At 50.0% G+C, this 23,465-nt stretch overlaps 1 protein-coding gene across 1 annotated transcript in view; it reads right to left on the bottom strand.

The window, feature by feature from the left end:
- The window catches only part of LOC144108839 (uncharacterized), a 91,801-nt gene that overhangs the window by 53,756 nt on the left and 14,580 nt on the right, over nucleotides 1-23,465 (bottom strand). The gene's annotated exons all lie outside the window — the stretch shown is intronic.

Below are 23,465 nucleotides of genomic sequence, written 5' to 3' on the forward strand. Positions count from 1 at the left end.
AGGAAACCGCGACGCTATGCGTAACAAGCTCTCCCGTCCATCTCCGGTGATTTCGCAAAGAAAGTCGGTTCAGCCCCCACGAACAGGAGGACTCTTGTTTCCCGGCGTCGGCACCGCTTCCCCACAACAGCCACTCGCCGACGCTGTTCAGTGAGCGTAGCGACACGCCGCCGAAATTTTGCGTCGCCGAACCCCGCACCAGCGATGCTCGCGAGCGCCGGAGACGAGGACAGGGAGCGGCCCCGACGACGACTCGTGCTCATCAGGCGTACATCCGGCGAGGACAGTGTTGGGCGCAGTATGTACCGCATTCACGCGATAGTAGCCCTAAGCGGAGACAGGTTCGGCTGGACAAAGTATGATGGTTATTCAACAAAGAGACCGTTGCCTCGGTCCATACCCTCTCGTGGAGGCCACGGGCGGGACCGGGTTGCTATTTAGACAGTTAGGTAATCAGTGAAGAGCAAAAACGCCGCGTATTGGGGCCTCGGTGCCACGTTAAAGACAGTGGTGGGTGTAAAGGGGTTGCCGGAAACCTTTTCTTTAAATTGCTTTTTGGGGACAAGAAATGGCGCAGCATCTGTCTCATATATCGTTGGACACCTGAACCAACGATATATGAGACAGATACTGCCTTATATCCTTTCCCCAAAAACCAATTAAAGAAAAGATTTCCTGCAACCCCTTTACATCCACCACTGTCTTTAACGTGGAACCGATCGAGGCCCCAATACGCGGCGTTTTTGCTCTTCTATGGTTACCTAACTATCTAAATAGCAACCCCACCCCGCCCATATGGCCTTCACGAGAGGGTATGGACCGAGGCAACGGTCTCTATGTTGAATAACCATCATACTTTGTCCAGCCGAACCTGTCTCCGCTTGGAGCTACTATCGCGTGAATGCGGTACATACTGCGCCCAACCTTAACGAACTAGAAGGAAACCTTAACGATACTAGAATTTCGGCGTAAAATAATGAACTATGTTCTTTCGGTTTACTGTTTGTCGTGTAGCGCAAGTGAAAGTTACTGAGTTAGTGATAATTGCGTAAATTCGCGCACTGCCGTTTGTATAATTAGTGAAAAGAAAGAAAAACACTCAAAGCGATATAAAATAGGTAAACTGAAAGAGAGAAACGAGAAATATGATCTGAAAAAAAAAACCGAAAAAAAAAACAATTTTTTTCTCAACGAAGAGCCACACTAAAAAAAAAATTCCGTAATTTCACAGCAGAATCGCTCTTAATTAGATTACGACATTTGCCGTGAAACAGAAAACGGACGATTAATTCTTATTTGGTCCGTATTTTCTGCGTGTCTTGCATACGGGATTAACGAAGCCTGCCGATGGTCGAAACTAATCCGGGCACATCAACTATGGCCTTTCAACTATGGACACGTCAACTAGAGCTCCTTTCGCTTAATTGGCAGTGCTCAGTCAGCATCACCCGCCAGCTAGGAGAAATTACCTTGGGTCCCTCCTTAAAAAAATTCCTGGCTACGTGCCTGGGCCTGTCTCACGGTCCACCATATTTCGTCGGCACATAAACATTCATTAACCATAACCGTTGCTGTTTTACTCAGTGGCGTCTTAAATTTCAAATGGCTTTTGTCCACCCGCCCCATACGCGCTCTGCGATACGTGCCGCGTGTCACGGCGTCCAACACCGGGGCTGTTGACTCAAGTGCGCGCGCACGGGACCTCGCTCATCATTAGCAGCGAGCACGTGCAGTCAGCGGCGCACGCCACGCGGTTTTGAACACGTATATGGCGCGCCGTCTCCGCTGATTGGCCCATTGCGGGAGAGGCGCCGGCAATTAGGATTAATGGGGACGCTTTCGCCCGACACGTCGCGTGTTTGCTCACTACGTGGCCCGACCGCGGCGTGGCGAGGGCCTGGCCACGCGTTGTGACAACAGCGGCCGACCGACGCCCGCGCCCCCTCATGGCTCCTTTGGGAGGAGAGGCGAGCCGGCTCGAACATGTGCGATTATGAACGGATAATGAATGGGCTGTTGTTAGAGGGCGACACAGATCACCCAAGCCACTTCCGAAGACTATCTCGGAAGAGATATGGAACGAACAAGCGGGGGTGGTGTACGTGACGTTTCCATTGCGGCAGCATCCCTGCCTGCTGCCAGCAAAGTGTGACCCCCACTCCCGTGTGGATCGATAAAATTAGGTGCAGCCTTTGTCAAAAGTGCACAGCCCATCGGTGTGCTTCTAAACCGTGCTGTGTGACTCGTTTTCCGTGGCCAGATACAGAAATCTCTCGAAGGTGGGAGAAATTCTCGTCTTTAACCCTCCAGAGCTTAGGACCTCCAGAGGTGCTGGTGTCCCCGTACGCGGATTAGTTTGCGCTGCATTCTTTAGACAAAGGCACAGTGCGTGTTAGCTCAGGCGGTTTGATTCAAAGTTCCACTTTTATCGAAATTCAGCGAGAAAGTACACATATTCCGGGTGGACTCCAAGAGAAGGCAAGCGTAGCAGGAGGCAGCAGAAAGTTAGGTGGGCGGATGAGGTTAAGAAGTTTGCGGGCGTACGGTGGGCGCAGCTGGCATAGGACAGAATTATTTGGAGAGACATAGAAGAGGAATTTGTCCTGCAGTCGGCGCAGTCATGCTGGTGATGATGATGGCTACGACCAAAAAACATCAGTTTGTTAACACGGAGTAGTGTAATGACACGACGTCGTGTCGCAGTGCTGTGCTTATTCGGTGCCGGGCATCGGTCTTCCCGGCCGCGGCGGTCAAGGCAAAAGGTGCCCGTGTGCTGTGCGATGACACCGCACGTTGAAGAACGCCAGGTGGCCACAATTAATCTTCAGCAATCCACCACAGACTCCCTCACAGCCCCACGTGTCGCTTCGGGACGTTAAACTCTGTAATTAATAATTACTTTTTGCGATAAGCGTTTTTTTGTTGTTGTTGTTGTCTTTCCTTTTCGCAATGCAACTGGCTGCTGCAAAATAAGACCTACGCTATCAAATCACGTTCCGCTATTCAGGTTTCTCACACAGAAATAAACGTACAATGCAGAACAGGCCGCTCACTAAAGTTCAGTACGCTATACGCGAATCTGAGCTCTTTATTGGAACAAGCTTAATGAATTGATATCTACCTTTCTCCGACGCACGACGATGATGTGCGCACTATATTCACAATATTACGGGCATCTTTATAGGGGGAGTGTCGATGGTAGCATATGTAAACCATATAGCTTGGGACGAACACTGCTTTTCTCGCTTTTTACGTTTTTGTTTTCTTTAATGTATGCGTCTCGCCGCTCATACAACTGTTCTATCGTCGATGTTTTCAAGAAAACGCACAGAAAACAAAACGCCCTCTATTCTCTATTCTATTCTACGAGCGCAACGGGACGTCCCAGCGGGCAGAGCGGCCTTGGAACGAAGGAAGTCATAAAGATTAGTGCGCGTACACCATACACACGCGCACAAAGCAGTGTGTGCCGAGTGGTGAACAACGTGTACTCGCATACCGCAGCGTGTTGCCAAACGAGCATCAAGGCCACAGGCTCCCACAGTGGTCGCTTGCACCTCCACCCCCCCCCCCCCTCCCCTCCCTCCACGCAGGGCTCCGAGTGAGGAACTGCGAAGAGACAGTGAGAGGAGGTGTATACAACACCCCTACAATGCCCGGACAAAAGCCGTCCGCCGGGATGCTGCAGAAACAAGGCTCGAGCGAGCGTATGTAGTACAACGAAGTGTCACAACTGCCGTGCTTCCACGTAATGAGCGGTGAAGGGCGTACGCGTTTCAGGGCCAGTGGTATATGTCGCGATTCTTGAAATGTCTGCATTACATAACGTGCTTTATCGTCCGACTGCGACAGCTGACAGATCCAGGGGATAACGGCAGTGTGACGTCTTGCGATCTGAGGACAAATAGTACAAAGTATGAAAACGAAATGAAATATAATTGTTATAATATACATGAATGGGGGTTGCATTTTGTAAAAATTATTTTCTATTTCGTTTTGATTTGCCCTCTGTTCCACTGATGGATGCCGTTTATGGAATCAGGGCTCATTTGCTAATCAGAACTACCAGCTACCGGCTTTCGGTATTCAACAAGGCTCTGATTATTCGACTGGCCTTCTCCTACTTTTGTTGTAGAATAAAGTAGCTCGCGTCAGTGTGTATTCCTCGTTTTCCGACGACCGTCATTGGCCCTCGCTGCACATTCAGTAAAATAAAATATTCAGCTCGCACGAAGCTCCTCCCAACTGTCCCTGGCTTAACCGAGTCACTGCGAGGCTTCGAACAAGACTATTTAGATGCGACCGCGTTATGTAATGCTTCGCACGAAAAACAAGCCTGGCTTAAACAAGCTACAGCTCACCTAAACCGTTCGGATAGAGCAGTGATGCCTGTCTATTGCTCTTCTTTCTGTTTGCCACATAAAATGGCACACACAAACAAGGGGGACTGGCATAACCAGGCGGTGACTACTTGTATTGCAAATTGCATGCGGCAAACATGGGATGACCTAAAGAATTAGGCAGCTCATTTTCCTTGACAGAGGCGGTTGAGGGTAGTAAGGGGGTCTAACAAACTTAAATTTATGCGAAGAAGTGAGTATAAGAAAGAAGGACGAAAAAAACGTGTAGGAATAGCGGAATTTTGCAACTACAGCTGCAACGGGCTTCAGTTACACGACCACTCGGTATGGAGTCGCAGTAACAGCTCTCGCTGCAAATCCAAAAAGCGCACAGGTGGAACAAGTGCGCAGGACTCCGAAGTCCGCTGTCGGGTGTATTGGACAATCCAGCGAAGCACTGTTCTCATCCACAAGTAACTCCCACGCGTTTCATCCAGCTGGCTTTCCCATTCAGTAAAGTGCCGGCGGATTCAGTTCTGGACCGTCTTTTGCGGTCCATCACCGCCTCGAAAATAAACGCGACCCACGACAATCGCGTCCACACTTGAACCAGGCGGCACAGATAAAAGACCAGCTGCTGCCTGCAAAAAGAGACGAGTCGACCACGCTGCCTCCCCGCCCTCCAGCTGTGTTTAGCGGTGCAAAGCTGGGTGCAAAACACTCGGACCCCGCTGCGGTGCCAGGGAAAAGGAATGCAAGGCGGCGGAAGCTGGTCCCCTCCGCCATGCATGTTGGTAAGCAAAAAAAAGTGAAAACCGTAATAACGAATAAAATAAATAAATAAAGCGAGAGAGAGGCGACGCACGACTTGGCGCGAAGGGGGTTCCGCTTGACGAGAGAAGCAGCTGCTGCTACAACGCACCCCCCCCCCCTCCCCCTTCCTCGCGTCCCTGTGTCTGTACGCCACTTGCTCGGTTTATTATTTTCACGCGTTCCGCGCAGCTGCGAGACGGCGCGGTGGCGCCCCTGTTGACAAAATGATACGACCTCGGCCGGCCACAGAGAGAGAGCGAGAGAGAAAGCGGCGTCTTTTGCGAATACCGGCCGCTGAGGGGCGCTTACTAATTGCTCCCTTCTTCGGGAGAGAGAGAGAGCAGCGCACATGTGTTTGAGTGCATGTACGCGCGTTGGATGGAGGAGGAGGGGAGTCTTGAGGCGAGCGCTGTGACGCATCTCTCCGGCATTCCGCGTAGAAACTCAAGTAAGGCACTAATTGTCTAATATGGGCGGAATAACTACGAGAAGACGGCGTACTAGTGTCTGACGCTTCACGGCTGTTTTGGAATGTTTGAACCACTGTGCGGTTTAAACACGAGTAAATACGACGCCTGCGTGTATTAAGCGCGCGCTCGAAGAAAACAGCGGATGATGAGGCCGAATACAATGAATGAATGAATGAATGAATGAATGAATGAATGAATGAATGAATGAATGAATGAATGAATGAATGAAGGAATGAATTTCAACAATATAGCGCGTCGCCATTCTGCGTGATTCCCGCTGTCTCTTGGTGTTTAAAGGCAAACAGGTAGAAGGCGTTTAGAAAAGAGAAACGCCGATGCGTTTCTCGAGAGCTGTTTTACCCTTCAAACAGAAAGGAGCAAAAAAAAAAGCAAACCTGCCTTCCATAGCGCACTCTCTTTTATAAAAGGGACTGTGCACATGCTATATGACAGCTCACTCCGTTTTTACTCCCATACAGGCGTATTCGTGCTTAGGGTGCAGTAGGCACGGGCGACTTCTGAGAATGCAATGAGAATGACCCATCCTATGTATGCTAATAAAGTGAGACAAAGGGCACCCCTCAATTCCTTGCCACTTGTTCCTGCCTTAGTCCGTCCACTCACCGTGCTTCACTCTCAAGATACTCCGTGAGTTAAGCTTGCGCAGGAAGCGAAAGCTCAGCTACGACTTGTAAATGGTTACACATTTTTTCCTCGCTGTACAGCTGCCGTAACTCCTGCGTTCGTAAATTTATTTAGAGAAATGGTTCGAGGACCGAGAGCATAACTCACGCCCCATATAAAAAAAAATAAATCTCGCTCAGCGAACACGTTCTTATTGCCACTCCGCTTCTGCTATGTTTTCCTCACACAAGCGAGCCTTTGTTCTGCGTCCTTTCCGCCCAGGAATCAGATATTCCACGCACACTTTTTTTCGCGCCTGCTTTTTCCGAAGTCGGCGCCCAGACCACATGGGCCAGCCATTCGTGAGCGTAAATCACGCGTAGAGCTGATCTCCGGGCGTCGCATACGCTTCCCGAAGAGTGCACGGAGAAAGAGGGAGAGAGTGAGAGATAGAAGGGAGAAGAGGTGGGGTTAAGCGTGGGCATTCCGTTCAGCGCCCTGCCCCAGTAAGCCCCGAGAAGAAGGAGCTGGAACAAACTGGTCACGGTCACAAACGAGCGATCTCGCACAGACAGACAGACACTCGTACCCGCTGGCACGGCTCCAATAAGAGAGAGAGAGAGAGAGGGGGGGGGTTAGGAGGGGCCGAGGGCAACACCGTCCATCCGGGATTTTACGAGAGAAACATATGCCCCATCCCAAGCGAAGAACGGGAAATGCAAAGGGTAGGACTGGAGTGGCGAAGACAGCCGAGATAGCGGAGAGGCGCGTGAGTGGTCGCTATACGCACTGTGGAGAGCGAAAACTTCCGGCTCGCGTAAGATCTCCGGAAGAGGGCCGGGGGCTGCGGACACGGGCAGACACGGGCTTCACAGCGAGAAATTTTTAAGGGAAAACCATGCGAAACCTTTCGGCCCAGAAAATGCAGGAAAAGCATTGCACGAACAGGACCCCTCCGTGTAAAACGATGTATTGCAGCGCAACACACACACACACACACACACACACACACACACACACACACACACACACACACACACACACACACACACACACACACACACACACACACACACACACACACACACACACACACACACACACACACACACACACACACACACACACACACACACACACACACACACACACAAACGGCCCACAAAAAGAGGCATTCATAAACCCGGCCCCGACTGAAAGCGTAGATTTAACCGTACATTTTATTTCCCGCATTGTACCGCGCAGACACCGGGCACGACGGTACAAGTGTTCGGGTTTTGAAGGAATTTTGAAACCTTCAATTGCCTCTGCTATGATGCGACTACTCGAATTGCATATGAAAGGTATGAGCTTCAAAAACTCTGTGCAGCAGTACGAGATTGGCAGAATTGAGTCGAGTGACAATCGGTTTTGACGGCGTTTGACAAGCCCGTACTGTAGCGCGCTCGGGCATCAGCTTCGTTGGCATCAGGGGCACTTAACCCTCGAAAACCAATCAACCGCAGCCCACACAATCTCAAAACACCTTCAGCAACCTGCAGTTCATTAGGCGCCGCAGTGTTAAAAGGGATTATGCCCTATATACACACGCTTTTATTTCCCTGAGGCAAAATCAGGAGGCAAGAAACCACAACGGCCAAGGGCCAGTACACGCTCTGGTCATACTCAGTAATATCAGTACGCATCGCCGTTATTCGATCATTAACCACAATGTTACCGTCATAATACCAAAGACCATCACCGAACTCGTTATGCATCACGGCATCATTATTTCGGTGACTTGCTAAGTGCCGGGCACTCGCTGTACCATTCCAAAAAACAACAACAAAAAAAACAGAAGAAATAACCGCAAGAGTGAGGGGTTTTCAGTCTTTTTAAAAACGGTGCAAGGCGCGACGCACCAAATGTCACTTGTTTGACTTTTCGATATCTTTCAGTGTGCAACACGTAAAGTCATAACACAAAGTGCGTAATTCGCGTTGCCTGTGTGTAAAAGCCGCTCGCCTCTCCCACAACGGCACGGAGTCCGAAACACATTAATTCCTTGACGAACGCCAGTGACAGATACCAGATGGGTCGGACATGCCTGAAAGCATCCGCGTGGAACCGACTTGCGGCCGAGAAAAAAAAAAATCACCCGACGCGCCCAGCACAACACGGACGAGCGAATGCGATCCGGCTCGCAGAATGTTGTTTTCACTTCGTGGTGCGCATGCATTCCGGTGATTCCTCGCTGAGAAAGAGGGAGAATGATTACGTATATCTGTCTTTCGGAGGGAGGCATGCGTGGTGACCCTTGGCTCGTCTTGCCTGCCTGCGTAGTACTACGCAGCCACGCCGCCGGTTCGCTCCAGTTCAAAGAGACGGGAGCGGCCGCGTGTTTTCTCTGCTTTCCGGCAACACCCTATCGCGTCCGGACTCTTTTATACCCGAAAACCGTGCAGTTTTGGGGATATGCTGCGGGGCTGCGATGGCGATGCTGAATTTTCGAGCTCGTTGATTGGTAGATACGGCTTGCGGTTGGCCGGTTTAAATGAGCTTATATGAAAGGCGGGGTCAAAAACCCGTTTTTTAGAGAACTTTGCCCCAAAGGAGCCAAGCACCAATGCTAGGGGAAAGGGTGTACCCATTTTATCACCGGTAGTGGGCACCCCCCCGGCGCTATTGGTGATCTAACTGGGAAACGCCTGCTTTGGAAATCGGCTTGTAGGCTGCAACGCAATAACCAGTGGTGTATGCAAGATTCAAGTACCGGAAGAAGAGGGGGGGGGGGGGGGGCTGTTGCAACAGTTTTATCAAACAAAACCCGGTTAAACTCGTTAAACTCGCAGCCTGTAAGAAGCTTCGAGATTTTTTCTCTCTTGCTCTCTCTCTCTCAGGAGCAAACGACCGTGATACCTGCATAAATCCTGTCCCCCTTCCTTCCACAACCTGTATCTCCCAATAGGATAGAGCTCACGCACACACACGTTGTACCACATATAGTCAATTCTGATTGGCTGGCAGCTGAGCAACGCGACAAAATGCTCAATCCTCGTTGGTAAAAAATCGATCACGTGATTCCGAAACAATGACGTCTTTAATTTCGCATTTAGCTCGCCACCTCGACGACGCAAACTTCGCCAGACCTATCCTGACAGAATAGCTATTTTAAAATTTTAAGTCAGGATATGTACAGTTTCTTGTGTGAGATGTTGGCTCGTCTTGCTGAAACGTTTTTAACGGGTTGTGACAATCACCGAGGTTCATCAGCCAATCATCCAACCAATCAGGTGCTGTCGCTACGGAAATGAACGGGCGCCTCGACTGCGTAACACGCCACACTGCAGCTTTCACAGCGCTGCACCGTTCTGTAGGGACGCGCTATGCGATCCTGGCCGACGTCACAGCAGGGCCGGGTGTTTCGACGGAATGTCTTGAGGAAGTGATTCACGGTTTGACGGAAGGGGGATGAGGGGCAGGAACGGCGTCGGTAACATGTCAACCGTGACCCGCTCGCGACATTCTGTGTTTTTATCTCTCCCGCATTTCCTGCGTGTCGGAGGGAACGCGGAGAGAAGCGGCCGCGTAGTGTACGCGCCTGGCCGACGAATGCGCGTACTGTCCTCTCTCGGGGTTATTACCCAAACGACTTATCTTCGCGCTGGCGTTATCTCATCTCGTCTCCGCAATCGCGACCGAATGCCCCGACGTTCGGTCCTGTTCAACTGTAAACAGTTGCTTGGCTTTGTGGCGTTATCGCACACTGTCAGCAAGCTCTGTCAGCAAGATCACACAGCAGAAAGAGTGCAATCAGCCACATCAGCACACATAGTTCTAAATTAGCTTCTTTGGTTTTACTGAAAGCGCTTTGAAGTAAGCTTAGCTTATGCTCTATTTCAAGTACACTTCGAAAAGCTGTCCCGCGTTGTGTGTATAAGCTGCGTATGTTCACGCCCTCTTCCTTCCTCCGTCCGACACAAAACTCCTAGCCTTCACCGGGACATGCCACTAATCTTTTACATCTTCAGGAGACTCCCGATTATTCGTAGGGTGCGCTTTCTTCTAATACCAGCGCGTTCTGTGGCGAAGCCACATTTACGGAACATGAACGACAAAGTCGCTGGTTTGCAAGTCTGTATCGCGCTGACTATGCCCTCCGCCCTGGAGAAAGCCCCCTCGTAACGTGAGCGATAGATTGAACACTAGCGCCACCTGCTATTCACAGCAGCCCCCAAAACCAAGCCCAGTGCATTTCAGTGTCATGCAGTGAGTATGTGTGAGTGTTCGTTGAACGCACGCAGTTTAGGCGCATAGCTGGGCGCCATAGCTTTTTAATAAAGTTGTTCATATTATTACGTAATCCGTAATCGATAATCAACTCCTCGCCCAAGCTCCGCCTAGCCTTTCCTCAGCCTCAAGCTCTCGCAAAACTGGCGCAGTCGACAGGATTCCTGTGCGGGGATCCCCCATTGGGTTTCGCTGCGCCCTCCCAGTAAGCGCTGGATAAGAACCTTGGTAAACGCTGAGGCTTCATCGACGAAACAAGTTTTCTAGGAAAAGGGTGTGGATGCCTCTTGGTAGGAGCCATTTATAATTTCACCGACGCTCTATAGTCTGTTGACAGCAAGGCTAGCGTGCATCTTCCACAAAGAAAGAAAAAAAAGGTCTGAACTCCAAACAAGGAAGCTCGCAGTCCAGAGCGGTTTTCGTGACCGGGCGCGTCGGATTGCCAACGTCAAAGCAGAATGATTTACGGTGGACGCGGCAACCATTAATAATAGTAACGCGCTGAAGGGTGCCGAGTAAACTAATATGCACGCTGCACGTTACGCCGGGAACAAACAAGAGAAGAAAAAATGCTGAAGCAATGTAGACAGTTCACCCAGCTCTAATACCAGAAGGTATAGCTGGTTTCTGGTATTAGAGCTGGGTGAACTGTCTACACAAAGTATAGCTGGTTTCTAGCCAACCGGAACCCCTTTCTGGTTAACATCCCAGCCTTTCCCTCCTCCTCTTTATCTATCTATCTATAGCTGGTTTATTTCGAACGTTCATGAATGTGCTCACAGATGGCGCTAGATGAAAAAAATAATAAAGTGCGAGGCGACCGAAGACGGTTATACATGGAAGAAATTCTTGCGTGCATAACAACAGGTTTAACGCCGTATCTAGGCTAATACGTGCCTTGCTCCTAACGCAAAAGGAAAAAAAGTTCGGCCACAGCCGCAAGGCTGACCGCAGGCAGGTCGGTATTCATACCAGGTGGATGATCGTAAACCAACCGTGTCGTAATCTCTAGAAAAGGGAGCCAAGCTCTAACAGCACAAGAGCTGCGCCTAATAATAACGCTGTGCCAGTTAGCATAACTAGGCTAATGCAAGCTTTGGCCCTAAGATAGGAGGGAAAAATAATAGTAATAATAAGCAGATGCAGGCTGGAGGAAAAGGCTCGGGTTGAGTACCATGCCCTTGAACGAGCGCATCGGAATGTCTAGAAAGGAGGAGTGTCCAACTCTATATCTGCAAACGAGGCACGTCTAACACTGCCCGGTGGTTAGCATAACTAGGCTAGTATGCGCCTTGAACTCTGACATAGTAAAAACAAAGAAACGCATGTTGGGGGCCTCAAGGCAAACTCGGTTCAAACCGCGTGGTCGTGAACGAACCGTATCAGAGAGTCGCTGTGTATAGTAAGGAAGAAGACTAGAAACACCCGACCGGGAAGTCTTATGGCAGCGGGGTCGCTAATGATAACAAGGTCTTGTTCCTAATTACCCCCCTCACACACACACACAGACACATACCCGCCGGCCGGTGTCACACGCGTTTGTGTGCGCCTCGTCAACCCTTCCCGAAGAGGCAAAAGCCCTTCATAAGAAGCAAAGTGCTCTCTTTTATGGACGTAGCTCGGAGCGACAACACTTGTCATTGGCTTTCTTTTTTTTTCAAGAGACGAAGGCAGCGGGGGCACGCGTGGAATGTAGACAAGCGACAACAAGCCAGCGGCGGAGCCAGATCCAAAACAAAATCCAATCCCGCTGCGGCAAGCCGACGAGAAAAGGGCTTGCCCTCCGGCTGCCAGCCTGACACACCCCCTTCCTGGCGCAACTGGGCAACTGGGCCGGGAAGAAACACCAGCGGCGAAAAGACGACGCGAATGCAGGGTTGGATGGCGTTACAAATGACATGTTCCTCGCGCCTTGGGCGCGAAACGAGCTTTCATACACGTCCAGGCTTACGCATTTTGTTCGTTTGTCTGTTTGCTTATGTTTAGCTGAAGGTTACTCTTGAATGCGGGTTGAAGTAGAACATCCGGCTAGATCTTCCGGACATTCAGGTCACCGTCACCTGTCTATTTAATGCCTGGAATTTTAACGTATCTCTCATGATGATATGCTATGCAAGCAGACCAGCAAGCCCAAAGCAAAATAGTTCATCTAATAATACGCTCACTCGGAACCACTGCTGGTCAACCAAAACCATCGATCTCAATCCGTCGATTGACATTGCGGCGGCTGCGTTTTTATGGAGGAAAAACGCTAAGGCGCCCGTGTGCTGTGCGATGACAGTGCACGTTAACGATCCCTAGATGGTCGAAATTATTCCGGAGCCCTCCACTACGGCACCTCTTTCTTCCTTTCTTCTTTCACTCCCTCCTTATCCCTTCCCTTACGGCGCGGTTCAGGTGTCCAAAGATATATGAGATAGATACTGTGCCATTTCATTTCCCCAAAAACCAATTATTATTATTATTATTATTATTATTATTATTATTATTATTATTATTATTATTATTATTATTGACATTGCTGGCTAGCTATCAGTGTTGGCGTGAGATGGTGACACCACGAATTGCGCAGGGGGCGGCAGAGAGAATCTGTAACCGAATCCACACAAAACAGCGATTCGCATCCGGATTCACTGCTTCGCCTGTTTGATAGAGCCAGCGACATACAAAATATCTTAACAGTCCTGCGTCACGGCTGACCGCTACCGCATGACGTCATCTGTAGCAGCGGCCAATGAACCAATACGGAAAATAGACTATTTAGGAAGCAGAGGCCCCAGCCAGCCTTTTTGCATCGCACCATAGAAACACGGGGCCATATTCATATTCTCAACGGTGCTTCGGATCCAAACGAGTCTTCCGCTCAAGTTTCGCCTTGCTGTCTGCGTAAATTGTGAATCATTGCATCGAGACATGAATCACCTTTTATTTTTCCGTGCTAATGTTGATTGGTGCTGCGCGCACACAGTCTTTTCGCGAAGTTTTTATGTTCCGTTCCAGAGTCATTGTCATCTTTATCGTGCGATTCAAGGCATCTTGTTTTCGATTTAATTGTAGGCGTTTTCTTACCGTTTCGCTGTCGTGAGAGCGACTGTAGAACAAGCCTCAACGAGATGTACTTCTTTTAACGCGTGAGGTAAGCAGGATGAAATCTGCGCCGTATGCTATATTTATATTTAAAGAAAATCTTGTTTTAATCTAGCTGTACCGAGACTTCTTATCTATTGGCCGAGATCAACATCCTGACGCCATCGATAATATGGCAGCGACTATATGAGCCGACGTGCTGCCTTTTAATGGATTCAAAAAATGGGCTTTGCATCTATTTTTTTTTCTCTTTCTTGCGTGTGAATCCCGGCTTTTTCGAAAAAAGAAAACTGATCCCTTTACTGCATAATTTATCCTGAAATATTTCAGTGTCCTAGGCTTGCGCGCACGGATCCGGCACATCTTGATTGCGAAGTGGTCTCTGGCCCCAAAGCATCGCCGCGTTACGAAATTCGGCACAAAGGACCAGAAAAATGCGGAGACCGCACCGTGAAAGTTTCAGCAAAATCAGAGGAGGTAGAAAAAATGCCGGAGTTGGTCTTTCTCGAAACGTGGACACTATCGCAATGCGTCCCTGCTCGCGCAATAATCCATCAAGGTTCAATGCCTGTTCTCATACATAACAAGACCGTCTATGACACCGACAATACATCCATTCCTTCTTTTGTGACACCCCCTCCCTGCGCCTCTCGTTATTGAAACGCTATACCAGCTGCCGTTAAGCCGTGACGCGACGAGGCCGCGACATGACGTAATCCACCGCGGAACGCGGAACATTCCCCCCCCCCCCCCCTCCCATGCTCTGCGTGGAGAGGAAAAGAATGCCTCCCGTCACAAAGAAGAGGCGGCAGATTATCAAGTGGGGTAGCTAAGGTAGAGGCCGAGGACTGCGCACAACGTGCTCTTCAGAAATAAATAAATAAAAAAACTAAACAAGAGAAAAAGTGAGAGATGAGGAAAGAGCGGGCAACCAGGGCCGGAGGAGAGACGCATACTTTCTTTTCTTCCCAGTTTTCAAGGTCACTTGTGCGGTCACAAAAGAAGGGCGGCCGTCTTCCGGCGGCTTGCCTTTTAAAGAGACGGCAGGAGGGAGATGGGGAGGCTGCGGAGGGGGGCTGATGGACGGGAAGCAGAGCTTGGAGAGTCTTAGAGCGACCAAAAGATACATTGTGCTCTTATCAGGCGCGCAGAGAGGAGCTCAAAAGAGGCCGCCGCTGCTGAGTCTCTCGGAGCGACATCCTCCACCCCCCCTTCCTTCATTCCTTTCTCCTGATGGCGATGGCGATGGAGAGAGAGAAGAGAGTACACTCTGAGGCTTTCTTCTCTGGCGAATCGCCCACCAGCAACCCGGCACCGCAGCAGCCCCCCCCCCCCCTCCCCCTGAGGCAGACGCCCCCACACACGCACCGATATGAGAAGAAAAGGGGAAAAAAAAGTAGAGGATAAGCGCTAGCATCCCCTCTGTTTGAGCGGTTAAGAAGATCCACCATCGAAGATTAGGATAATAAAAGCCCTGATAGTAACCGCTTCTCCAGGGAAATGATGACCAGGAGAGGTTGTGCGCGTGTAGGCGAGGAGTGCGGAATTGGAATTGGCTGCTGGACGGCGATGCTATTATTCGTTCAGGGCAGAGCTCGCGGAGCGTTCGGTCATAGTTACACGCAGCGACCGAACGCTCCGCGAGTTCTACCTTGAACGATTAACAACTGGACGCCCCACTCCAGTTGTAGTCAACACAGTGCTGTGCGCGTGTGTGATTTAATTCCTCTAAAATGAACTAATCACGCGCACAACCTGGACACATTACTTATTGTGTGAATAGTTCGTGTATATTACTTCTCCCCCCATCCTCTATTCCTGTCCCCTCACCTCTTTCATTTCATTTCTCCATTCTGCCTGCTGTCCTTTATTTCCGCTGCCCCAGCTCAGGTGCTTCAGTATCGATGGCAGATGCCGGGGCTAGCAAAAACCTTTTCCTTCCTTTTTACTATTAGTCTAATAAAAAAAAAACTACTTACTACTACTGCTGAGATTATGAAGTGTTTGTCTGCTATAGACACTTTGTTTAAAGTAACCCCGTGCTGAGAGCGGGAACTGCAATTCTCTCTCTCGAATCATTCCCCCCCCCTCCAAAAAAAGGCAAAACAAAGCGCTGCTATTCACCTAAAGCGCCTCAGATCTTGCGCTACATTCCTAAGACTCCTTCAACGCAGGTATGAGCTACGTGAATGACTGGCACCCGTCTTCGTGGATATCCGTGCCTGCCGTGGACTGCTGCCGCTGCATCCCTGTCTTTGACGATATATATATATATAATTGGTTTTGTGGAAAGGAAATGGCGCAGTATCTGTCTCATATATCGTTGAACACCCGAACCGCGCCGTAAGGGAAGGGTAAAGGAGGGAGTGAAAGAAGAAAGGAAGAAGAGGTGCCGTAGTGGAGGGCTCCGGTATAATTTCGACCACCTGGGGATCTTTAACGTGCACTGACATCGCACAGCACACGGGCGCCTTACCGTTTTTCCTCCGTAAAAACGCAGCCGCCGCGGTCGGGTTCGAACCCGGGAACTCCGGAGCAGTAGTCGAGCGCCCTAACCACTGAGCCACCGCGGCGGGTCGACGATTGATCCCTTATCGCGCGTTTCGAGATAGTAAAGACACACCCACATTCAATACGCGAACGATAGATGTCATTTGCCTGCGTGAAATTCCTGCGGTCTGGCGACATAGTTCGCAAACAAATACTGTTAATTTAGGAGCTATACGTTGTGCAGTCATCATTGCACTACGCCTACGTGTCACTATTCGCTCCGCGCTAAAGTGGGCGAACTTCGTATACTACGAACCAAAACAAGAGCGAACCATCGCGCAGATTACGAGGCGACTCGCGTAACATCCTCGACGGCGGTTTCCGACTCTGGCAAATTCCCACGGTCCCATCATCTTGCTCCCCTTTTCCGTGCCTGCCAAACCAATCCTTCATACCTTCGTCTCCAGACGTCATGTCAACCCACACCGCCTTCATCCGCATCACTGGCTTTCAGGGTTACGAGGTCGATCTCTCCAGCTCATCGTGTGTGTGTGTATATATATATATATATATATATATATATATATATATATATATATATATATATATATATATATATATATATATATATATATATATATGGCGTTCCACGTCACACTCGCGGTATTACAGGACCTGCTACGTCCACCGCTATGGTCGAGGGTGGCGCTAGTGAACACTCTCAAGGTTAGCTTACACCCAATGAACATAAATACCCACGAGAGCAGCAGATTGGACAGCCGTCGCCGTAGCTCAGTTGGTAAGAGCACCGGACGCGTTATTCGGAGGTCGTGGGTTCGGATCCCACCGGCGGCATGGTTGTTTTTTCTGCTGCTTTATAAGTAATTTTCTTTAAGCGATTTATTAATCTAAATACTATAATATCCCACTGATAAGCACAACAAATAAAAAAAACCATTCCCCTATGCACCTTGGTTTCGGTGACTGTTCGCTCCCTTCATAAGTTTGTCAAAACAGGCCCCTCATTTCATAGAGAGAGAGAGAGAGAGAGAGAGAACAGATAAAGACAAGTGGAGGAAAAAGAGGTAGGTGCTCGTTATAACACACACATATATAAACGCGGTTCCGATGGACTGGCGACCGGCAATATACAGTATATGTGCATACATAGACAAATTCGTACCCTTTTATTTATTTATTTTTCGCCTAACACCCACTGTGCCTCTTCCAGGATAGCAAGCAACTCCGCACGGAGCGCGTTGGAAGGAAAGCCTAACGAAGCGTAGAGTAAACACTCCCTCACCCTCTACCGTCGGAATAAAGTCGCGGGGAGGCGTTCACAGCGCCTTTCGTGCACCTGCCACGGCTTGAAGCATCGACGCTTCGAGAGGCTGCAGCTACGAAGCAAGCACGCCCTCCTCTCCCTCTTCCAGATGGTCCAAACAAGAATTAACTCTGGACGAACGAAGGCCCCAACAGTGTACGCGAGGCAGAGGCAACACCAGTGGGCCACTCAGCTATCACCACCACCATCACCACTCTCCAGAGGCGCCGAAGAAGGATCGCGGAGAGCGCTCTTGCAACCTGTCTCACTAGAACGGTGCAGCGGAGTGGAAGTCTACGGCTCACGGCTGGCACCAGCTACGTAAGCAAAAGGGGTCGAATTCGTTTAGTAGTTCGCATCAAAGTGCTTGCTTCTGTCCCTTTATTTTTTGCTCTGCCAGAAGCACTGCGCAACAAGACATGCACAAGAAAGGGTACAAGACAATAGAAGTGCTGTACAAGGGCGGGAAATGATAGCGGGAGAGGAAAGGGGGGTGCGTTAGGTGTGTGGCAGCTTCAAGCCACCCCTCTCCCCCCTCTTTTCTGCGTGTTGGACAAATTTTCTACAGAAAAAACGCACTGTATATTCCACTTTAGTCGACTAAGACAGTTCAGGAAATGCGTAGTACAAATAGGGCAACAATTTTTTTCCATCGGCCAGCAAAGTCTAGAACATACATTGCCAAAATAAAACGGTTCCTCCAGACTAAGCTTCAGCAGCTACATTCGGACATTTTTTTTCTTCAGGCGAGGTATCCTTGCGTGATTGCCAGACACACAGCGCTAGCCAATCGTGGTATTGACCCCACAGCAGCAGTCACGACCACCAGCAACAGTCACGCGACCACATAGCAACCGAGAACGGCACCGGTCAATCAAGGCGAACTCGGCTGTGGCCGTGATTAACTGGCACCAGCCTTTTAGCTTTCACTGCAGTGCACGCTTATAAGCGGGAGACCACCGCGTGCAGAGCGGCAGGGCGTGCTACTCCAGTAGCGCCATCGTCGCAGGCAACGAGGAAAGAAGGCGTCGGAGGCGGCGACCGTGGCCGCGGGTTCGGCAGTGCGTGACAGAGCGAGACGGCCGTTCGCTCCGCTGCGGACGACGCGAGCTCCTCTTCGACGAGACACCCTTGCATGGGGCGAACTACAGCGTCCAGTCTCGGCGAACAGGGAGCAGCAGCCAATACGCAACGAACAACCAACGGGTTCTCGCGTTACGTGAATAAAGAGCGGTTGGACGCGGAGGATTAGCCTGCCCTAGATGAGGGCTCGTGTGTGCTGCGCGCGCGTAAAGGTTACGAGGGCGCGTTGACCGTGACAGACTCAGAAGCGAGTTTCTTTTGAGCTCCTTTGTGGAGTGCACGCCAGTGCGAGGAGACCGGAGTGGCTAGGTAAGGAGAAAGAGTGAGGTTTGGGGGGGGGGGGGGGGGGAGTCATGAAAAAGCATCGGGCGTGAATAGGCCGGACTTCATACCTATTACGCATGGGCCAGGATTGAAAAAGGGCGTGACGAGTGCGCTCACAGGCGAGAACACCTGTACACGTTCGCAAAGGGACGTTGCTGGTACAGTTGAAGCTCGTTATCACGAAGTATTAGACGTTATAACGAGGATAACGAAGTTCAAGGGCCCCGGCGATTCCTTCGTTATAGCCGCAGCTTCATTATAGCCCGTGTCGACCCAGCTTGCAAGGGGAATCGTCATTCCTTCGTTATATCCATCATTTCGTTATAGCGAGGTTAGACTTATATACGGCTCGCGTTGTCGCTGCCCGCATGCGACGAGCCTTCCAACCACATGGCGAACGCGTAATTTTTTTTTACACGAGGGTGCGCTCAACGAAGGAAAGAAAATACAGTGTTTCAGCCTCAGGTTTTGAAGGCGAACAAAAGGGGTTAGCAAAGGACGAACGGAGATGATATACACTGTACGTCTTGAGTTTTTTCTTTGTAGCCAGGATCGTGTTGAGTTTTTTTTTTTTTGTGTGCCAGTTCCCTGCATTTATTTTGTATAAAACGACGAAATTTGATTAAATTTAGGTCTCTTTAAGAACCTGTTCTCTTCTTGTTCCAAACTGACACGCCTGTGGGGTATTCGACAGAGCTGTGAACTAAAAAAAGAAAATAAAAATGGTTGTGAGTGGAAGTGGGGAAGGGGGGGGGGGACGAGTAACAGCAGCGTCAACTCTTGTTATAGAGGACATACATAGTCCGTAGTAGGTGGGTCGTAGTGGCATCATTCAGGAAATTTGGCATGGAAGTGCATTACCTAAGCACTCGAGCTGCGGCTGGCGGAAATAAACGACACGGGGAGAAGATAGCCAGAAATACAAAGGGGAGTGATAGCGTTAAGGAGAGAGGAGAGCTACAACATCTGGCGAAAATACGACGTCGCGAGGTCAAAGCGGTGAGCCAGCGTACGTACATTACCGGGCAGTCCGGAAAAAAAAAATAGACGAATATATGAAATGTAAACGAATAATGACGAGATTGAACTTTCAAACATGGAAATCTGGAATAAATATTGGCACGCGGTGGCTTGCCGCAATTTTTCAGAAAGTTTGTACACCCTAATTGCTGTGCATGCCTTCGGTATTTTTTTTTTGTTGCTTCCATTTTCTGGAGGTGGGGTACACAGTTCATCTGATCACGTAATTATCTGGATTGCATGAAAGTGCTTAAGAAAAACTGCTGCAGCCGTGAGACAACGCGCGTCCCAAGTCTTTTATATATGTCAAGCTTTTACTTGCCCCCCGTTCCCCGCCCTCCCCCCCATCCCCCTTCCCCGCTCCCCGACACCACCGAGTAGAAATTTCAGAGCGGCACCTTATCTCCAGTTCGACAGTTTCGCTGTTGGACTATCTTCTTCGTGTCAGCGAGTGCAAGCACTACAGGTTTAAGAAGAAAATCCGTGCTGGCAAACCATTCCTCTCGAGCTTCGCGCCATGACCCCTGCTTGAGAGGAGGCCCCTGACCTTGTCACGTCGTCTGCTAGAGCCAGCCCTCTCTTCCTCCCTTCCCCTGCCTCCCCCCTCCCCCTCTAGCACGTATCCAGCTGCGGCTGAGATGCTGAGATGACCTCTTCTCTCGCTGTAGCCAAACGCCTGAGCCCGCAAGAGGAGGAGCCGGGCCAGATGTCATCTTCGGGAGTCGAGAGACGCTGACTCGGGACTTACGCGAAGACTCCGGTTTCAATTTGCACCCGGGGGTGAAACCGCAGAGGGGAGACAAGTCAAAGTCGTAAGATACCCCCCAACCCCACCTCCTGTTTGAGCTGCTGCGCGGTTTTTGCGAAGCGTAAACTGGGAGAGAGGGCCAGAGAGACACTCGACGATACAGGACCTCAAACTGAGATGGCGAAGATGAAGGCGCCGTTTGTGCGGCTGAAAAAAGAAGACTAAAGTAAAGGAGAAAAAGGCATGCGACTCAAAGGTCAAGTGAAAGCGATGCGTGTGCGCTATTGCACTTTCTCGTCGTTTTTAGTATTTTTATTTTGTTCGGGAGTCGGGAGTTTCTCCTTGTTTTATTGGAAGGAATGGACTTTGAGCAGACGGCCTTTTTTGCCATTGTCTGCAATAAATTAAGTGCACTACTGAAGCCATTCCCAGCCCAATCTACGCAACGCTAAATGGTAAAAAAGAACATTCTGTAACGCAAACCGTACTGGCGTTTTCAACGCAGATCCCCGAGTCTAGGCTACACAGTCATTCACTTCATGACGATGATCACGGAGTCCTTTTAGATCTTGACATCACGATGTTTGAGTCGAGTGCCCGGAAAAATATTAAATCCAGCTCTTTCGGCACTAAACGCGTGCGTTTCGCTGCCAAAGCAACATCAGCCCATCCAGAAAGATAATATAATTATAATTATATCTTTATATTGGAGTCCTTTTATATCTTGACATCACGAGTTTGAGTCGAGGGCCCGGAAAATTTTTAAATCCATCTTTCTCGGAAATAAACGTGCGCGTTTCGCTGCCAAAGCAACATCAGCCCATCCAGAAAGAGGCGCAGAGCCGATTTTTGCAACAACAGATATTGGATTTAGCTGTCCACAGTGTCCCTTCAATCTGCTTGCCAACGTTGCGTAGGCAGCCAACGGGCTTAAATGGGCGAAAGGCGCCCCCCCCCCCCCCGCCCCCTTTTTTTTCATGTTTGGACCAGTGCCACTTTGCTTGGGGGCGCCACCTGACAAAACACTTCTAGTGTCGACACTGGCGCAGTGAAACTTGGAGGGGGGTCTCTTACTTTTGCTCCCGATAGTATGCATGTATACACAAACGGCTTTTGGGCTTCTCCACGCTCAAAGCCCGTCGTACACTAGCACGCTGAAGGCGACACCGAACCTACAGTCGACATTGCAACAGAAATAAAACACGCGTCACATGCTCGTCACGCGGTGACGCATATGATGTGAAATACCACCGCCTTTCTCACGAACGACGTGTACGGAAAAAAAAAATAGAGGCAATGCAAGAACAAATCGGACGTGGTGTTGTTTCGACGGTCCCTTTGTCTCTCCACCAAGGACGTCATTGCCCGCGCCGTGTCGTCTGCTCTGCACCTTCTCCAGGTGCCTCAATTCCTCGCAAACGGCATCGTGGGAAAGAGGAGAGGAGGAAAGAGACGCCAGACAACACCAGAGGTAGCGCAGTGAGGAGGAGGAGGAGGAGGAGGAGGAGGAGGAGGAGGGACACTGGTGTCTTGCTGTGACGCCAGTCGACGCACGCTGGAGGTGTCAGGTATAATCCTTGTTGATGTCGTCTCTCTCTCTCTCTCTCATTCCCCTCCTTCCCCACATCTGTTCTCTCAACAGTTCATCGAGCGTCTGCGATGACAGTCCATTGTTGAGAGGGCCATGGGCTCTGGGGACAGAATTCAATATGGCGTGGCATCAGACTGCAGTGACGACGACGGCTTCGAACTTTCCCACCGGAAAGTATATGCCCGGAATGTGAACAGATGATGACGTCAGCGTGACGCAACCGCGGGATGCGAACAAGAGCATTTGTCGTTCCAGGAAAGGGTGAACCGAGGCAGTGTTCCGCACTGAGTGTCCAGAAAAAAAAATTAAAAAATCGTAAAGGTCGTGAGAACGCCCCGTACCACGTGACTACAAAAGCGCGCAGGTATCCTGTAAAGCTGCAGCTTGAAAATGGACGCTGAAACTCTGAAGAGGTACTTCATTTGACTGAAACGCGAGGATAAATTTGCAGCCTGCGACTCGCAGCGGCTTTGCGTCTAGGCAGAAGCATTGTTTTGGCGGCCCTTTCACAGTCGAACCTCGTTATAACGAAATAATGGATATAACGTACGAGTGGCGATTCCCTTTTGAACCGAAGCTCGGTCAACACGGGCTATAACGAAACTACGGCTATAACGAAGTAATCGCCTGGCTCCTTTAACTTCGTTATAACGAGGTTCAATCGTTGTAAGTGCGCTTGCATCATGGAAGAAGTATTTCTGGTGCCGAACAGCCAGCGCGTCGACTTTCATGATCAAACGCTGCTCTGTTATAGAAGCGGCAGCGACAGTATTAACGAAGGAAGGAAGGAAGGAAGGAAGGAAGGAAGGAAGGAAGGAAGGAAGGAAGGAAGGAAGGAAGGAAGGAAGGAAGGAAGGAAGGAAGGAAGGAAGGAAGGAAGGAAGGAAGGAAGGAAGGAAGGAAGGAAGGAAGGAAGGAAGGAAGGAAGGAAGGAAGGAAGGAAGGAAGGAAGGAAGGAAGGAAGGAAGGCCTCAGACGTTGCTGGCACATACCCACTACGGGGGAGTGGCCAGGACGCAGGCGGTTAATTGCGGAAAGTTTTGACGGGAAAAGGTGTGGTAATAGTAAGTAGGCTGATAGATTGGAGGAGGGAAGGACAGGGGTTCTGTTAACTTGGAGATCGAAGACGGGACAATGGCTTAATGTGCATAATAGTACACAATGCCTGGAATGCTTCAATGTCGTACTGACTGAGAGCGGGAAAAAGAAATTAGAATGGGAGTCGCTGCGTTTCTTGAAGAAAATTTTGCACAGCAGAGCGCACACTCCTGTCGCTTCGTCC

This window comes from Amblyomma americanum, chromosome 10 (genome assembly GCF_052857255.1).
Source record: "Amblyomma americanum isolate KBUSLIRL-KWMA chromosome 10, ASM5285725v1, whole genome shotgun sequence".
In the NCBI taxonomy this organism is placed as follows: domain Eukaryota; kingdom Metazoa; phylum Arthropoda; class Arachnida; order Ixodida; family Ixodidae; genus Amblyomma; species Amblyomma americanum.